Below are 17,943 nucleotides of genomic sequence, written 5' to 3'. Positions count from 1 at the left end.
AGGAGAAAATATAAACGTACGGAAAAACAGACAGGTGGATACAAATCACTCACTAACGCGCCATTACCTTCGACATATGACTCGTCCGTCCTTCTTCTTTCTCGTTACAAAAAGAAGAGGGCTTAGATTGAGCGTAAAAGGTAATATTGTTGGTGGAACGAAGAAAAATATCAGAATGTCTCGTCTAGAAAAGAAATGTTCATTTGTAACATTTATTTGCTCTCAAACAATTTTATGACACAGCTTTTCTTTATAATTATATTTATTACTTTCTTCTATTATAGATATTTTCTTTTATTATAATTTATAGCAGCTTTCCCATTAAGTACTGTCTATTAATCATTTGTATAAAAAAAGACTAAATAAAAGTTTGTGTAAGAGCAAACTTTTAAGTAAGATATAAAGCGTATATATCGATTATTAATACGGCAATAAATAAAAGAGAAGAGCACGACATGTAAAAGGTTTTGCTTAAAAAAATTGATATTGTGATGTGCGTCTGTTTTGATTCATTCATGAAACTTTAGTCGTGAGAAATATTCTTTTATATAATTCGAGAACACGGTTGAACTTGAAACTTCCAGTGATACTCTCTTTTTAAATGTGTCGCGATTTTATTGTGAGCGAATAAAATAATAATGAACATAGTTGCACATAGTCGCGACTGAGCGGTAGTTGCGCAGTGTGGCGATAAATTAAAAATGTCTGACGCTTCGCTCTATCGATCGACAATGCAAATTCCCGCTCAAGGACAATAGGATTTTGCATAGCTGTCGTAAATACGGGTTTAAGCACAGTGCGTTAACTTAACACTGTAATAACGGCCAAGATACACGAAAAGCCTCTCGTTAATTTGAACTGTTGTACGCATCTTCTCGGTATAAAGACTAAGAGCAATGCATCGTGGATGTCGTCTACTGGAAAAGTCGCGAAAAGTTGCTTTTCAGGCTACACTTCTCGCGCGCGAGATTTATTAAGAATAATTTTCACATACACACACACATATAGTCGCGTTTGGAAACTATTCGTGTTTCAAAACTGCCGTGTGCCTTTGTAGCTATCATGTCAAAAATATGTTATTCTCGAAAATTGCGCAAACTTGATTACATATTGCTTTGTTTATGTTTAAGAATAAGTATCATTATTTGATAAAACTGTGCATGTTTCTCAAAGCGGTTTCCTAATATAGGTGTACGTCATAACTTTAAAGAGCTCCGCTGACATCGCAGGTAGGCGGCAAATTCGAATCACGTGTCAGAGTCAGATGCGTCTGATAAGGGTTGGAAGCACTTTTGATGGAGTCGCGGTCGAGGTTCATCTTGAAACTTGACGACAGCGCAGGAATGAGAAAGATGATGAGTGGAAACTAAGTTTGGCAAATCGTCCGGCAGAAAAGTGGATAGTTCTAATGTGTCAACGTGACAGTCGAACCAAAAATATAAGTTGCTTGATAAAAAAAATATGATAAAACATATATGTTACAGATTTTTTTCCAACTTTTATTTTAGGAAAAATATTAAACATGTACAAATACATGTTTTATTTCTCACATTTTTATCTTTCTTCACTTTTTTATATTCTATCTCTCTATAATTAAAAAAACGTTATTTTTTTATTTAAAGAAAATTGCTTGAAGGATGCTGTATTTACTGTAGTTAAAAAATTAAAAAACAAATTAAACTTTCATAAAATCCGTTATTAACACATAGAGTAAAAGTAATATCTTGTTTATATGAAATTGAAGTTAGAATATGTGCAGTTTACGTTGTTTATATTAACATGTCAATATTATACGTACAAATAGTGTTGAATATTTTATCTCATATATATATATATATACATATATATGTGTATATATATATATATATATATATATATATATATATATATATATATAGTTTTATCTCATATGTACACAAGCGTTTTTACATAAACAGGCGTGTTTTGGACATGTACAAACACGTGCAAAAACGTTAAAAGCGACAAAAATATTTTCCTTTATACTGTGTATATGTAATTACACTTAAAACAAAATTTTTAAATAGTTAATAGCAAATATTGTAAAATGACATAAAAAAAGTATATACGTGCGATGTAACGCGCGTGTCTGTGAAAGGGATGTCCCTGTATCAATAAAAAAATTCGATTATTCTCGTGACAATTCGCTCGTAGCACATATTTTCCGCGAGTCTTGCGCACGTGTTTTAATTAGCCTGTTGCGGCTGTCATACTTTTGACAAAACGACAGGTCTCTGGCCGAAATCGAAATCGGCCGATCGGGCCTGACCAGAAGGGCATTTAGGATATCTGTCATTTGCGGTTTAAATTACGTGAATAATAGAGTGTGTTCCGGGTTCTGTAGCGCCACGGGATGCGCGAGAGCGAGGTAGATGGGTGGATTACGCGGCAAGGGTATACAGGGATGGGTTAGAAGAGGCCGAGTGCGCGCCGGGGGTAGGTCGCGCGCCTGCTTTTGTCAAGCCGCAACACGAGCCGCAGCTTTAATACAATACAATACTGTCGAGAGGGTGGAGATGAGAGGCAGTGAGCCGAAGGGAGAGAGCCGAGCGACGAGCTTATGCGTTCGCGGGCGCAAGTGAGAGAAAGTTCGGCACGACAGCAAAATGCTGTGTGTGTCAGTAAGTAACCGTCTAGATTTGTACGCCCCCTCGCCATCCTGGAAAAGCCAACAGACTGCCAGAGGATGTGTCAGATTCAGCCGCGTATGTTTTGCAAGAGCCTTACTACTCGCTTCTCCTCTCTTTTCTCGCTATTCTACCCCCTCTTTCCTTCTCATCCTTTCTTGTCGCTCTCTCTCTCTCTCTTCGCTTCTCTGCTGTTTCGTATTCTCTTTCTCTCATGTCCTATTCTACGGTTACAGCGTTATATTTACAGGGACGGACGTCTTTGTGTATAGAACGCAAAACTTAAGTTCCCAACAGAGAGAAAAACGTAAGACTCGCAGTTGTTATGAAATTTTATTGAGAAGTTTTGCACATAATTTTGTAGTTCTTGTTACATATATTTATACTTAAAAAAATTCACATATTGTTGCGTAATTTAAAGAAGCACGTTGTCTTCGACGTTTTTTTTTATTTATCTGTACTTGCGATACAACGCAAGAAGATTTGAAAATTCAACTTCATTTCTTCGCGAATCAAGACGCGCTAAACAATGTGTTGTTTGAATTATGTTACGCAGAAAATATCTAATTTTTCGCGGACGATATCTGTTTAGGTGTTTCTCTGAAACGAGGGATTCTTCAAGATATAGCATTAGCAGCTTGAGAGCTCGGAAAAATCATCGTCCGACCCTGCACAGTTGTATCCACTTGCAAATCTGTCGCTATAACTCCCCTACCTTACGCGAGCCATCCTTCTCGCGAATTCTGAGTTTTTGCGACGGCGCTTATGCAAGCGAAATCCCGGGTATCTGCGGCTAATTTCGCGGACCCTAGCGAGCTTCCTGCACGGGAAGCCCCCGCGCCATATGGCGCGCGGTTCGTGAATTCCCTCTGCTCCGTTAATGTTTTGTTCTGGATTGTAAGGTACGGCTGATTTTGTCATTACTGCACTCTGTGTGTAGCGTGAAACGTCTGCGAGTTTAATGTATCTCTTGGCAGATCTTGGTAGGTGTTTCTTCTGTGCGCGATTAAGTTGTTTTTAAAGTGCGGCAACACGCACATATACACACACTGCGAACTCGTAATTAGCGCGTAACGTCATTTGCAGATTCGAGATCATTAAGGTCGGAATATATTTTCACGGCGAGGAAACACTGCGTTTGTATGTAAATTTTCTCTCTCCAAAAATCTATGGTGGAAATTATTTCAAATAGCATAACACCTTCAACCGATTAAATCGGAATTTAAATTCTGCGGGATGGAAATTTTGCATAATTATCTAAGCAACCTTAAAACAGCTCGCGCAATTATATATATAATATACGCGTTTAAGTACATATTTTAGCCGAGCATTCTTTGCGAATTGCTAGATAAGTTTGCGACACGGCTAATGAGATTACTTCTGGTCACCGAGCATTATAGTCAAGACCCGGGAACTTGCTGGATTTCTGAGTCGTGTCAAGGGTTACCCAACATTCCGCGAAACTCGTTGCGTCTCTTGGATAAAGTTAGCATAGCGTTAACGTAGAAAAAGATAAATATTTCCGAGCTCTCCGTGGCGCGTTGCATAATTTTTATAATAAACATATGAAAACCTGCATAATCAGGATTTTACGTTAGAAATATTTTTCTAGTTCTGTGAACTTTTGAGAAAATTTGCCGTAGCAAATTATTTTATTAACTCGTTGCTCCTCAAAATTAGTTATTTGAATTCACCTGATGTTGACGATCGAATTTTCATCCGGACTCACATCATTTACGATAGCCAAAGCTCTCAGTATAACGTTTCGATCGGCAAAAGACAAATCTATCACGAAAAATGCAATTTGCACGGCTGGGGCAGCTAGTGCTGAGCGTGCGAATACCTATCAAAGCTACCGTCGGAGAAATATTTCGCGCGCTTGATCCATTTACGAGATGAGCTTTCGGCGCAGGTGACAATAAGAAACCAATGAAACATGTATATACGAGGGTGTGTGTATGTGCGCGTGCGCTTACTCGGACATTCAACTAAATCCAACATGACCGAGACTATTTCGCGAGCAGAAATAGAATTCCGAGCAAACGATAACTGTACCTCAGAAACATCGAGATGCCGAATCGTTTTTGTAATTCAAGACGCCCTCTTGCATGTGTTATTTCAGATAGTTATCGTACAATAGAAAGATACAAAGTTTGTATCAACAGCGCGATTCTCAGGTTTGATTTCGTGGATTCGATCTGTTTAATTTTACTTTACAAAACACGCGCCGCGCGTTGCACTACTCGTTAACACCGTGCATGTTACCGTCCCTCCCGCAAGATGTATCACACCCGTTTTTTAATCTTTTCCTACGCTCGGCGCGTCTCTTCGAGAGCAACGTATTGTGCTTCACATTACAATATTGCGAAGTCGTCCAGTAATGGAAAGAGAGGGTTCTGAAGAATATAAAAAGGGTAAGACCGAGCGAGAGATCGGGGTAAAAGAGAAGAGGAGGCGAGAAGGAAAAAGAGAGACAACGGAACGAACACGTAAAATCTCGAAGCGCGTATAGGATGAGTAATGAAACGGTCAGGGAGAGAGAAAGAGAGAAAGAGAGTAAGAAAGACGGAGGTCTTCTCTAATCCTCCCGGATATAAGATGAAATCGTCAGATGAGAGAAGAGAGGAAGAGAAGACGACGAAGAGAGATAGAGAGAAAGAATACAGCAGACGCCCGTAAACCGACGTAGAATCGAAGAAAATCCGGAATCGTTACATTGAGTACCGCCATCGCTTTTAGATTAGGTTCGACCAAACACCACGGATACACTGTTCGCTGTGCGAGAAACAAGAGTAGGGAATTTACGAAACCTCCGCTCGTAACTTTAAAATTCTGATACAATACCAGAGGAAAATGATCGGATTTGAAGAAGCGAACGCAACGCTTTGCTCGGTTGTTACTCATAAACATAACAAATCACTTTATTAGCAAATGACACAGGTATTAAGTTAACCGAGTGTTTTTAATATACAACAAATAAATAGGTCGGTTTTCTTTTTTCTGTATAACAATTACGAATTCTTTGATGCTATCAATTAAGCGAGTAGAGTTTCTAGCGAATCTTTTAGAGTACACAATTATTTGTCTTAGCCAGTTGGTAGAGGGTTTAAAAGACTCGTAAAATTTATTCAGCGCGAACTCTACAATTAGAAATGTACGATTCCAACGAATCAACGATAAAGGGCAGGTCCGACGAAGAAGGCCGCGAAATTTTGTGGCGCGCTGGCGTTGAATCAACTTAATTAAACTCCTTAATCCATTTCTATAACGTCTTAATTCCAATTCTCAACGAAGTTTGCGGAGGAAACTTGCAGACGCATTCGCATGTCGTTTTCCGCGTTGAGAAATCTACCGAACGAAAACTGAAGGATTACGCGGAGCACCCTGATGGAAGAGGAAATGTCGCGTTCTTGCGATAACCAAGCTTGCCGATCGTGCTTCTTCACTATGCTAGATATTTCAATTAAAAGCTCGGAACCGGTTGAGAGTCCACTTTATCAAACGTTAAAGAAAACAGCGAAGTGGCATTTCAAAAACATTTGAACATTTTGTTTTAGTAAGTTTTATGTTAAAATTGGAACTGACTCGCTCGAATAAAGAGCTGACGCTTTCTGTCTATTTTTTTCTAATGCTATAAGAAATTATACTATTATACTATTATACTATTTGTATTGAAAATATTAATTGTATTTAAAACACTCGAATTTGTAAAACGCCAAAGTAAAAAGTTTTACTCTTTGATGTTCGTTTCAAACAAAACGTAACAAAAAGATAATACGAATTGAAACTGAATTTTTTTTTATTTATGGCAAGAGAGCATAAATATAGATTATGATGTGTTGAACTTAATTAACCAACGCTCATTGAAATTGATGTTAACAAATTGGATGTATGATACAGTATTACAATTATCGAGGAACACAAAAATCGGATTATCGACAAAATTGCCGAGTTGACGTTAACGTAATGGGGACAAGCGATATTATTTATGTAAACTACCATGTCTCATGCAATATTAAAATTTCGTATGCATTATTATACTTTACCGCGTGTTAAATTTACATTTGTCAATTAAATGTCACGTAACTAGTTTGAATGTTTTGGAAGGTTCTTGATCAATATATATAGCGTTTTCTCCACACGTGTTGCGTACATAGAGAGCGCGAGATATTATTTTTAAATATTATTTACTTAGTACTAATCGAATTTCCATACACACACATGTTTTTTCCATTCACAAAAAAACATGTTTTCTATCTGCGTTTTTCTGTCAAACGCTTTCGATAAACAGCGCTTCCATACAAACTCGACAATTGAAAGAGCCATGATTGCGTTTGTCGATCAAAAAAGTTATGATATTGCGTGCACGTGTGTCTCTTTCTCTCACTCTTTCTCTCTTTGTCTTTTGTTCTCTTGTTGTTTAATCACTATTTCTCCCAAAGGCAAAAGGTGAATCGAGTATTAACTGTTTGCCAATTTCTGGCGTGATTTAAGACCGTCGACCTGTTTGCTACTGGGAAATCAGAAAAGTTACCGTTAAAGCTATCGCGGCCCAGGCTATACGAACTGTCGCAGTGTCGATAAACGTTCATAACATTATTGGGGAGCTGCACCGTGTTCGTTTCGATTCAACGCGGATCCTATAAATCGCGCGTGTGCGCTTCACGTGCGCGCGCGCACATCGATCGAAAACCATTTCGCCTCGGAACTCGCGCCGAGACGAAATTGTTTCGCGAATTCGTTCCCGCGTGCATCACGCATTGTTATCCTCGAATATCGTTGAATTAGGTAATAATGAGGATATTGTCACGTCGGATATTATTTAAATTGATTTCTCTACGGCTGGTACACATGTCGGAATATTGCGATCGCCAACGCGCGCGTTCACAGGATTCGCGAGAAAGACGTGACGTTGAATTGATTAATCCTAATTTGCGCGTCATCACACAGCTGTGTGACATCGTGTCAACATATTATTCCGTGCGCGTGTCAAGTGACATTTATATTTCCGTATATTAATCCGTTTGAATTGCGCGTCTCATAAATTGTGCTCGCGGAATTCCGCGGATCCGGAAATTCACGAATTTACGAACTTTAATTCCGTCGTATTCGCGTTGGTAAAAACGTTGGTGGAGATGTAAATTCAAACGAAACGATAAATACTTAAGTGTCGTCCTCTACACGTGTATATTTCCTTATCGTTTGAACAAACGTCGGATTTCATTGCGCGCTCTCGCGCAATTAAAGATAAATCAGATGTTGCATTAAACATACAGAAGCGTCTTTGTGAAACGCTAACTTTTTCCACGTAATCACATCGTCGATGCCAGAGTTTTGCTTCTTTTTTTGTATTTAGCAGAGAGTTCTTTGAGAAAGAGAGAATCAGTCTGAAAAGTACACCTTTACGTTACATTACACAAAACTGCGAAGTGTTTTTAGATCGAACGACGTGCGGAATTTTTTAGCGACGAACATCTGGAACATGAATATATATATATATATATATATATATACGCGAATGTGCGCGATAGTTTTTGCGTTGCTGACTGAACACGAAGCATCTCTGATATCTATCAGATATTACGCGCAGAAAAATCTGTGTAATATGCCCGCGAGACAACGACAACGAGAATGCGTGTGATGCATCAGGCTGTGCAGCGCGTAGCCGGGAGGAGAATTTCTTTGAACGTGTCTCGCATCGTCAAAGCGGTAAAAAAGGAACAAAAATGGAGGCACTCGCGCTCGAGCGCGCAATCCCACGTTGCATCTGCTAAGAGCGTCCAATGTCCTTAAAAGTTGGAAAGGTCCCCAGCAAAACGTAGTCGAGGATGAAAAGTGCCGGCTGATATATAAGAGAGATGAATTTTCTGTACAACTTACCTGTGATATGTGTCTGTCACGCGCCAAGCAGCGATTTGGCCAGACAACGCATAGTACATGCCACTCAAACGAGCAAATTGTTTTGATTTCAAAATTATATATAGGCGCATATATAACGTTATCTTGGTAGTTTGTAACGTCGCCACACGTAGATTCTAGACTAACAATATCTTAAAACCAAATTTCCAAATAAGAAAATCTCTTGATCTACACTATTACGACTTAAATCACAGACGGTCCAGAAAATGTCCATAAATAAGATCTTTTGATCACTTTATTGCGCGATCCGAATCAATAAAGAAAAGTAAAAGTTTCCGTGGCCTATATCGGACCTGTATAAAACGACTCCGAACAGTCAGTCAGTCAGTTACAAGTTAATCGCAGTCGCAATCTTAAATCCAAAGCCAAGCCGATTATCTAAACTCAAGTATTGTAAAATCGTTCCAAACGTAGATAAGTAAATTTTGTGCAAAAGAAACTGTATAAAACGTTTGTGAGTGAAAACACATTAATATTTTTTTTTTTAGATAAAATCTTGCGGCAATTTCTACAAGTTGTACAAATGTGTGTTTATATTTATCAATAAATATTACTTAAATAACAAACGCGTTAATGTAGCAGCACATAGACATTAAAAAAGTAAATAAACAAATTATAAATTTGAAAAATTTGCTGAGATACAAATTTTATGGATACATTTTCCGATGCTAATAAGCGCTTATTGCAACGCATTGTATACATTTAAAAGTATATGATTAATAATGATATGAATAATTTATTAGAGTGTTTTCACGGTTTCGAGAATATTTTTCATTTCGCTGAAAAACTAATATGTATAATAGATACCGCGAAGCGATTAATAAAGCTCGAAAACATAAAAGCTATCGATTCGGCAAGTGTTTTCAAGATACAAGTTATATAAGCACCTATTACACACAAATACTTAATGGATTCTCATTATCAAACGCGCGCGTTAAAGAGGACATACATGTGTATATAGATTTATAATATTCATATCGTGACGTTATGCTGATAAAATTTCCTAGTAATATGTTGCTCTGTGTTGTGAAGTATTTATTATCTCTTTACTCTCTACAATATGAGAGAGTAGCGCGCACATTGGCGATTTTAAAATTCTTTACCGTGTTGTATAATTAATTAATTGTTTAATTAATTTATTTAAATTACATCTCTCTCTATCTCTTCATCATTTCTCTCTCTCTCTCTCTCTCTCTCTCTCTCTCTCTTTCTCTCTTTCTCTCTCTCTTTCTATTTTTCTTTCTGTTTCTTTTTCTCTCTCTCTCTCTCTCTTTTTGTCTCATCGACTCAAAAATGACAATAGAAATATCTCGGTCTGTCTCTTGCTTTTGTTTTACGGTGCAAATCCATTCGTCTCACGTCGGTACTGAATAGCGAAAGCGCGCACAGCTCGGGATAAACCCGTCCTTAATACGAACATAGAGAAGGTTGTCGGTCGCGTCTTAGTCACCCGGGACGGAATGGCGATGCATGAAGCCAATTCTGAGCGACGCCTCGAGCGTAAGCATTTTCATTGAGTGCAGTGAAATGTATCTGTAAACGACCGTTTTAGAACATCCTGGGTTATTAAAATCTCCCGAGTTGTAAATATGAATTATAAATTATGAATTATAAATTTTTTTTTAAATTGACAATGTGTGTGTGTGTGTGTGTGTGTTCACGTGTTACATCAGCAAAATTTGTTATGGGAACTTCTCCGTCGTATTTTTGACTTGTGCCAATCGTAATTTTACAAAACAAATAAATACTGAGTAAACACACGGTTTTTTTTTACATATTTTTCCTCTCTCGCATTATTACTTATTCCGCTATTTATCACGCGACCCGCGCCGATCGAGGGGTGTGACACATCCCTCTTCGTGCAAGATATTGCCGCTCGTCGGGACCGGACTTTCCGAGTCAAAGGCAATTGCCTGTTTATAGGCAGTACCCAATCTACATTGGACGGCGGGGGCGTTTACACCGCTACCGCTGCTTGAACAAACAAGATGTAAATTCGCCGTGCAGTATCTAGGCAGGAAGCAAGTAATTAGACGCGTTGTTGCGGAGCTGGAAGCTTTGAACTCCCGTTTCGTATCGGGGCCACTGTTTTCTCGTGCCCCTCTCCCCCTGTACCCGGCTGTCCGCCCGTTTTCCTCCGTTTCGTAATCCTGATGTGTATTCCATCTTCTTTGGGAGTACACACAACTCGGTGGGTTTCGCATCCCCAAAGTCCTCTGCGTGTGAGCACGCACGTTTACGCGTCCGATCGTGCGGCAGGGTACACGTAAGGACACACAAATTTCGGTTCTGTGGATATAGCGATCTATCGCGCGATGTTAGAATTTTAATGAACACGTACGTACGCAGGGACGAGCGAATTGCGATGCGCGCAGAGTTGACCATGCGTGTAAAGTGTACATTAGACACGATAAACGAGGAAGCGCGCGGTCGATTAATGCCGATTAATGACCTTTGTCGTGGTCATTCCTATTCGCTGTTATGCTGCACAAAATTGGGTTTTTTTTCTGCAAGATATAAAACAACTGCGTGTAGTATTTTAATTGCTTGAACAATCAACACACAGATGTAAAAAATATGTACGTGATCATTCTGAAATTTAAAAAACTCGAGGAAAACTATAAAAAAAAAAATAATAGAATAAATTCTTTTTATATACGCATATGTTTTTGTAATTCAAGTTTTTAAACCGTGTGTCACAACACACACAGTGTACTCTTACAAGTTATCCACCTTGTTTCTAACGGCGAACGTGTCCATGATATAAGACGCTATAAGTACTACACCAGTGGTACTACGCGAGTGAAACCGAATGTTTTCGCTCGTAACACGTATCGGAAGATGAAAGAAGTCGTGCTAACAGAAGGATTCCGTTGGTTCAACAAAACCATCGTACCAACTGGCGCCGCCTTCTACTTTCCGTCCGAGTGTAAAATCTTTTCTTGACTCGTTTGCGGTCGAGGCGAAGGAAAAAAAGATGGCGGAGAGCTTTAGAGTAACTCGCTGGAGTACCGGTTGAAGTCCCCGAGGTAGTCCCCACTTTCAGTATTTACTGTGTGCTCGTGGAAAAAGTGTTGGCGCTTTCGAAGATCGCTCTCTTTCTGTCAAAGGCCATCTTCCTTTACCTTCTTCGATGTGCTACTTTATTTTTATCTCCGCGTGTGAGAAGTCTTGAATTCAATTTTATTTCCATACACGTGTGTCAAATCGAAATTATCTTCGAATTTTGCGTTCAATTATGTAACAATTGTTGGATACGCGCAATCGATAATTTTGTTTGTTCTGTTGTACATTAATAGAATTTTGACTGTGCTCGATTTTTGAAAAACTCATATTCAACAGAAGTGTGTCATAAAAGTATATGTGTGAATATTTTTTATATAGAGAAAAAAAATAGAAATATATACATGCAAGATACGCGTCTGCTAACACTTTTCTCACACAGCTCATTCCAGACATCGTCGTTGAAAAAACGAGTTTTTTTCGAAGCAAGAGGGAGGGAAAGAATCACGTAAAATATTCAAAAATTGTGCGACGTTACAGCCGCAGTGGGAAGCGCTTGCCCGCGTCGTGGCATTTCTTGAACGTCGTTAGGAAAAGGCCCTTGAACACCGGTGGAGGGCACACGACAGACAAACGAGGGGGTTGAAAGAGCCTGCAAAATGCACGCGGCGCAGAATACACCGAACTATATCAAACAGCACGACGGGTAATATTGGATTCCGTCGGAGAGAACGGGCGCAAGGATCGAACGTGTTTCTCGTTAAGTGAAGCAATTACCCAGACCTATCTGTTACTTAGAACACCGTCAGCAACCACCACAGCCTTTTAGTTTTGAAGACTACCTCAGCATTACATCACAACCTGCGAAGCTGTGCATTTTTGGATTCTTACTTTTTGTTTTCGGCGTGGCGTTCATACAGTTGCATCAAATTTTCACTTTCACACGTAGTTTACGTCAAAGAGAACAAAAAAAGAAAACTTGGTATTACTGTTATCATTTTATATGTACATAATATAAAATGTATATATATATACATATACATATATTGCTGTATTAGTTCTTTATTTATTTTATTGACGTACAAGAACGTGTGTCTGAAAAGATAAATTTCTCTCTGTACATGGTTTACTGAAATCTTTGCATAATGTCTGCAAAATTATGAAAAAGTAGAATACGGATTTTTCTTTCAAAACGATTATATTGCGTTACGAGGCGTTGCTTCGCGTAAAAAGCGCACGCTGAAAATTATTTACTCAATCGCGATGCTCTTCTTTAAAAAATTTGCGGATGCTATTTTTTATTTTCATTTTTTTTTTAGCGGCGCTTGACTTTTTATAACACCCGCTTCCTGAATCGATAAATCATCGTTTCGTAACGAAGAAATTGGCCTGTACCAGATACTCGCTAATTATATACCTTGTACCGCGTCAATTTTACTTCACGCTGCGCTGTGCTCGATGCATCGGTAAACTTGTAAATAATTAACGAACGTTGCTTCTATCGTCGTTAACATCCTAGCCTGTTATTGGCTCTCCCTATTAGACGATATTGCCCTCAATCATGGCTATGCGTAAAACTCGTTACGTTTCCGTGATAGCGCGCACATATCGCAGAACGTAGAGCTTACGTAGAAATCCGTCCTAAAACGTTTGTCTGTCGATATATCTCGCGTTCCTGATATTTACCCAATTCCTCGTGACCGCGTTTGTCTTTGTCTCTTTAACGCGTTTCAACTTTATCGCATAAATTCCAATTTTTTTCAACATATAATCGCACGAGTTGAGTTATACGATCGTATATTACAGCAACGCTTTTAGTTTAACATATTTGAGCTAAAAGGTATCAGAATAATGGGAGATGTGACATATTATTGCAACCCGCGATAAATTATTTAATAATTCTCTCAAGAGTCATGAAAACAATGTGTTGTTTTAGTTGCAAAATGATACGGGAAGGGAAGGAGAACGTTTAAAGACCTCTCTCGTTTTCTATTCTTATTTTTATTTCACTTTTAGAAGTATGCGTCATGTGTTGCTTTTAATATACGAATGCAATCTGTCTTTTGGATTATCGCATTATATACGCGGCTTTGTGAGCAATGTCCTTAATCCGCCCTTCCGTTGTGGGATATCACTCCTGAAATTTTAGATGACCACGGTAGTAACGAACAGACGCGGGTAAGGTAAAGGGGTCGTTTGAAATTAGCCTCGGATTTTAGTAAGGGCGTCAGGTTTCAACGTGGCTGGGTGGCTCGTGTTAGAGTGTATGATCGTGCTTCACTCGGGAGGCATGCGCGTTGAATCTTAATTTGCGTTATTAGCTTTAACTGTCTGTATCGAGATCACGCGCATGACAAATATAAAGAAATGTTCCACACAGCCAAACCGAATAGACGCTGATGTGTATCTTTTGTGTGTTGCCACATTTAATGTTCCATTCTTACCGAACCCGAATTTAAACGGTCTCAACTTACACTTCCAAAGAGAGCTAAATGATAATTAATTAGATAAGAGAGAGAGAAATACTTAACCAAGCGTGTATCTTCACGTCTTCAATTTCTCTCCCCCGGGCGTGTTCGCTCGCGGGAAGGAGAGAAGGCGAAATATACTTTTTTTAAGAAATTCCTACAATGAAGAAACGATTTACGAGGTAATATAAAAAATAACGGTTTAAACAGAGAAGCCCGCGCGTAATGGAACGCTTAACATTCTTTTGTCTCTCGACGGGACAGCCTATCTCTCCAGATCATATCAGCTAATTATTTCATCGGGAAATTATTGTCCGGCCGGATGCGACTTCGTTCGGACCGCCGGCGTCACCTCGCCGGTCCAAACATTTCCGACTCTTATCTTCCGGTGGGTGCAGCCTGAACAGGTTGCGAAATCGTTTCGCCGTGGTTCTTCCTTTTTTTTTTCTCCCGGACGCGGGATGCTTTATAGCGAAGTATTCATTTGCAGAGCGCCACTGATTTTACGTAATAATGTCGCCGTCGTCAGTTTCGCTGTTAGGTGTTAATTGCCGGCGACGACAAGGATATAAATACGCACAGATTGTTCTTAGACTCGGTCTGTCCATTATGTAATTTGCACGTAATGAATCCTATGCTCACTTTGTTTTGGTCTCATTATGTCGCTGATTCAGTGTTATACTATTACTCGTTTCTTGTTTCCACGAGAAAAAGAGAGAGGTTAGCGTCAAAGTAATATTGTTTTCACATCGAGTGTGTTTTCTTTGCTTCTGGCGCAGAGAAAGAAAACGTAATTACACGTGTAAAAGTATATCATTAGAATGTAGATACCACAAAATAAAAAAAATAGAGTACTCAGCACTCGCATGCATTCTCTTTTCGTGAGATGATTTCAAAGATTTCAGATATTTGCAAGATCTGAAGAAATTTAATAAACGGACGCGAGCGACACGATTTGTTGCAATTTTATTTACAATAATATGTATAATAATATACAATAAAGTAATTATATAATATACCTATATAATATATTTTGTATATATCTGTTTATATATAAAATTGCAACATAATAAAGAATGAAAAATGTGTTTGCGCAACTTCCTTACAAATTATTCTAGAAGTACATTTCGAGAAGATTTTGTTTTCAATTTATTGTAACATATTGTCACAGTAAGAGAAGTGAAAGAAATCACATGAACTACACGTAATATGTGAAGAAAGTTTAATGTCGCGCAATTATCGCATGGCTTTTCTAGAGTTTAACATATATTTTAAGCTGCGCATTTGCTTCTATAACACACCAATAGCTATACTCACGAAAGATGCATTATGAAAGATAAGCGTTTCAGGGGGAGAATGTGGAAGAACAGTTACGGTGTAGATGCGGAGGGGATGGGGGATTAAGAGAAGCTTCTGAGAGGACAAAGTCAGACGCAAATCGTAATTGTTCGCTGTGTTAACTCGACGTTAAAATGGTTTCTCAGTTATTAATACCGCTGCGAAATGGCGCTAATCTGCCTAGTAAGACAGTCGTGTGAGTAGATGACGTTCGCATAGACGACGTAAATACTTTCTTGGAATACACGATAATCTTAATCGCGATGGTAGTTATTAGCACTCTTAAGTTTAATGATGGCGCGTAACGCATTTCAGAAGAATCATGCAATTGCTGGCGAGACCTGAAACTTCTCAATTTAGAAACTTCCCAATGAAACGCAGAGAATCTCTGCTTATTAATGAAAAGTTACGCTTTGAAATTTGTTGTAAGGTTAATCACAAAAATAAAGTTGGATTTAATTATTTAACCTTTTGAGAGTTTAAAGATCTCCAGAGTTAGGCGCTTATTTAGAATGGACGCGTACGACTCGTGGTAACAATCAGAAATATTTTTTCACATATTACATGTCACCAAAGTGTTATTTTGATTTTTTGTTACATAAGAGACGGATTTTTTTCCGAGAATAAAAGCCAAAGAAATTCGTGATACACGTGTATGTTCGACATTAGCTGTGTCGACATTTCATTAACACCCACATGTGTGTATTTTAATATAATTTCAATAATCAAAAGATTAAATATTCGTAAAGCCTGGTTAAATATTGCGCGTTATTTACTTTGTTCTTCTTTAAAGTTGATTACATTCATTTAATTAAATTATATTAATATTTGATCGTTACACATTACACTTTTCATAAGCAAAAATTTATTTTGTAATATGTAAATGTATTAATTTGGTAACTAAATGAATAGCTCAATTAATTTTACAGCGAGTAATAGTTGTAAAGGGCTAAATGAGAGATATATTGAAGAATGCTTTCATGTGATACATGTGCCAATATTATTTGATATTATTAAGAGGCTGTTGATATATTAATCACAATCATGATGTGTTCCTTAGATGGATGTGGTTGTAGAGACTTAGACGCTGCTTGACAGTCTTTCTAGAATTCCGTTCATTCATGATTGGGTGAATAAGGGAGTGCGCTCAAATGAGATGGGGAGTAGAATTGGAAATGCGCCTGCGGAACAGGGAAAATGAAAGCTCATCGTCGAAGAAGGTAGATCTTCTGGTAATGATAGTTCATTCTACTAGCAAAGATTTTAACCGCGGTGAATATGGGAATTGAGTATTGGCGAAAGGCGAGTAACGAGCCATAATGAGCGATTTTCGTTCATTGAAAACGTTAAATTGAATTAAATTGCATGTCTATGCAGTTCGTAAAGATCAAGTTCCGGTGGGACGGTGCGTCATAGCTGTCTTGTTCCTTGCACAAAAAAAAGAAAAGAAATAACGCACAAATAAATAACTTTTGCCTAACGGATTTAACGTTTAATTTAATGACATTTGTTTAGATATTTTTATATTAGATATTTTTATTACATTACACATTTTTATTATTGTTTTTATTATTTATTTGATTAATATAGTTTGATGTACATACACATACAAACAAACAAGTATATAAAATTTCTTGAGAAATTCTCAAATACTGCCGGTTGACTTTTTATTCTTTTCTCCTCTCGCGAATATTTGTCAAATAAAGACTATCGCTCTATTTTCTCAATGTTTTCTTGCACGTGTTCATTTCCTGTTCGTCTTATCTCCAATTGTCCTCGGTTCACTTGCGCAAACGTGCATCCTAGAATAGGGGGGGCGCGCACTTTCAGGATTTAATTGCGATTCTGTGACGAAGCCTTGCCCCCGCGTTCGTTACCGGGGTCTGTGTGCTCTGCCGGCTCAAATTGAAAGCTTCGTTTCACACATGAACGTACACGGGATTTTCCATGTAACATATCTACACACACACACACACACACACACACGGGAATGCGATTTCTGCTTTTCTATCTTCCTTCCGTGTATATCCGTGTACGTATTTGCCGTACGATTGTTTGTGTGAGCACACGCTACGCACGCTACGCGGCAAGGATTACGTGTCACAAATTGGTATTACCTAACATCGCGAAACACAGAGACAGGTGTGCACGCGGCATTTCGAGAGAAGTGTCTCGAAATGCTTCCTCTTACATACCTGATGCGACTCGACGTAGTAAGTTCTAACGCGATTTCGTGACAGGCAATTTGCTTTGTAAGGAAATAATTGCAATCAGTTAGACCAGCGAGTGTACCGAATTTCACCACCGTTTTAAGGCTTCAAGGGCGAAACGTTTCGAAAGGCAGAAGTTTATACGTTGTTTCGCAGTCGACACTGTAAATACAATTTCTGCTCGAGACTCGAGAAGGATGTGCGCGCGTTTCCCCGGCTCTAAAAAGCGGAATTCGCGTACCTTCTCGTTACGCCAACTTATCGCGTTATTCCGGATGAATAGTTAACGTCCTCTAAGTAGTTAAAACGCAGTTTAAAGCGAGCTCGAGCGTTTTTTCGCGCGTCTCGTCGCGCCAATAG

The 17,943-nt window shown here is 38.6% G+C and overlaps 1 protein-coding gene across 3 annotated transcripts in view; it reads left to right on the top strand.

Annotated features, from left to right (window-relative positions):
- Positions 1-17,943, top strand: part of LOC109857807 (lachesin-like) — a 222,910-nt gene that overhangs the window by 9,642 nt on the left and 195,325 nt on the right. The gene's annotated exons all lie outside the window — the stretch shown is intronic.

Source organism: Pseudomyrmex gracilis, unplaced genomic scaffold (genome assembly GCF_002006095.1).
Source record: "Pseudomyrmex gracilis isolate BER0280 unplaced genomic scaffold, ASM200609v1 scaffold_174, whole genome shotgun sequence".
NCBI classification, from domain to species: Eukaryota; Metazoa; Arthropoda; class Insecta; order Hymenoptera; family Formicidae; genus Pseudomyrmex; species Pseudomyrmex gracilis.
The sequence above is the reverse complement of the archived record's forward strand: the minus strand, read 5'-3'. Positions and strand labels throughout refer to the sequence as shown.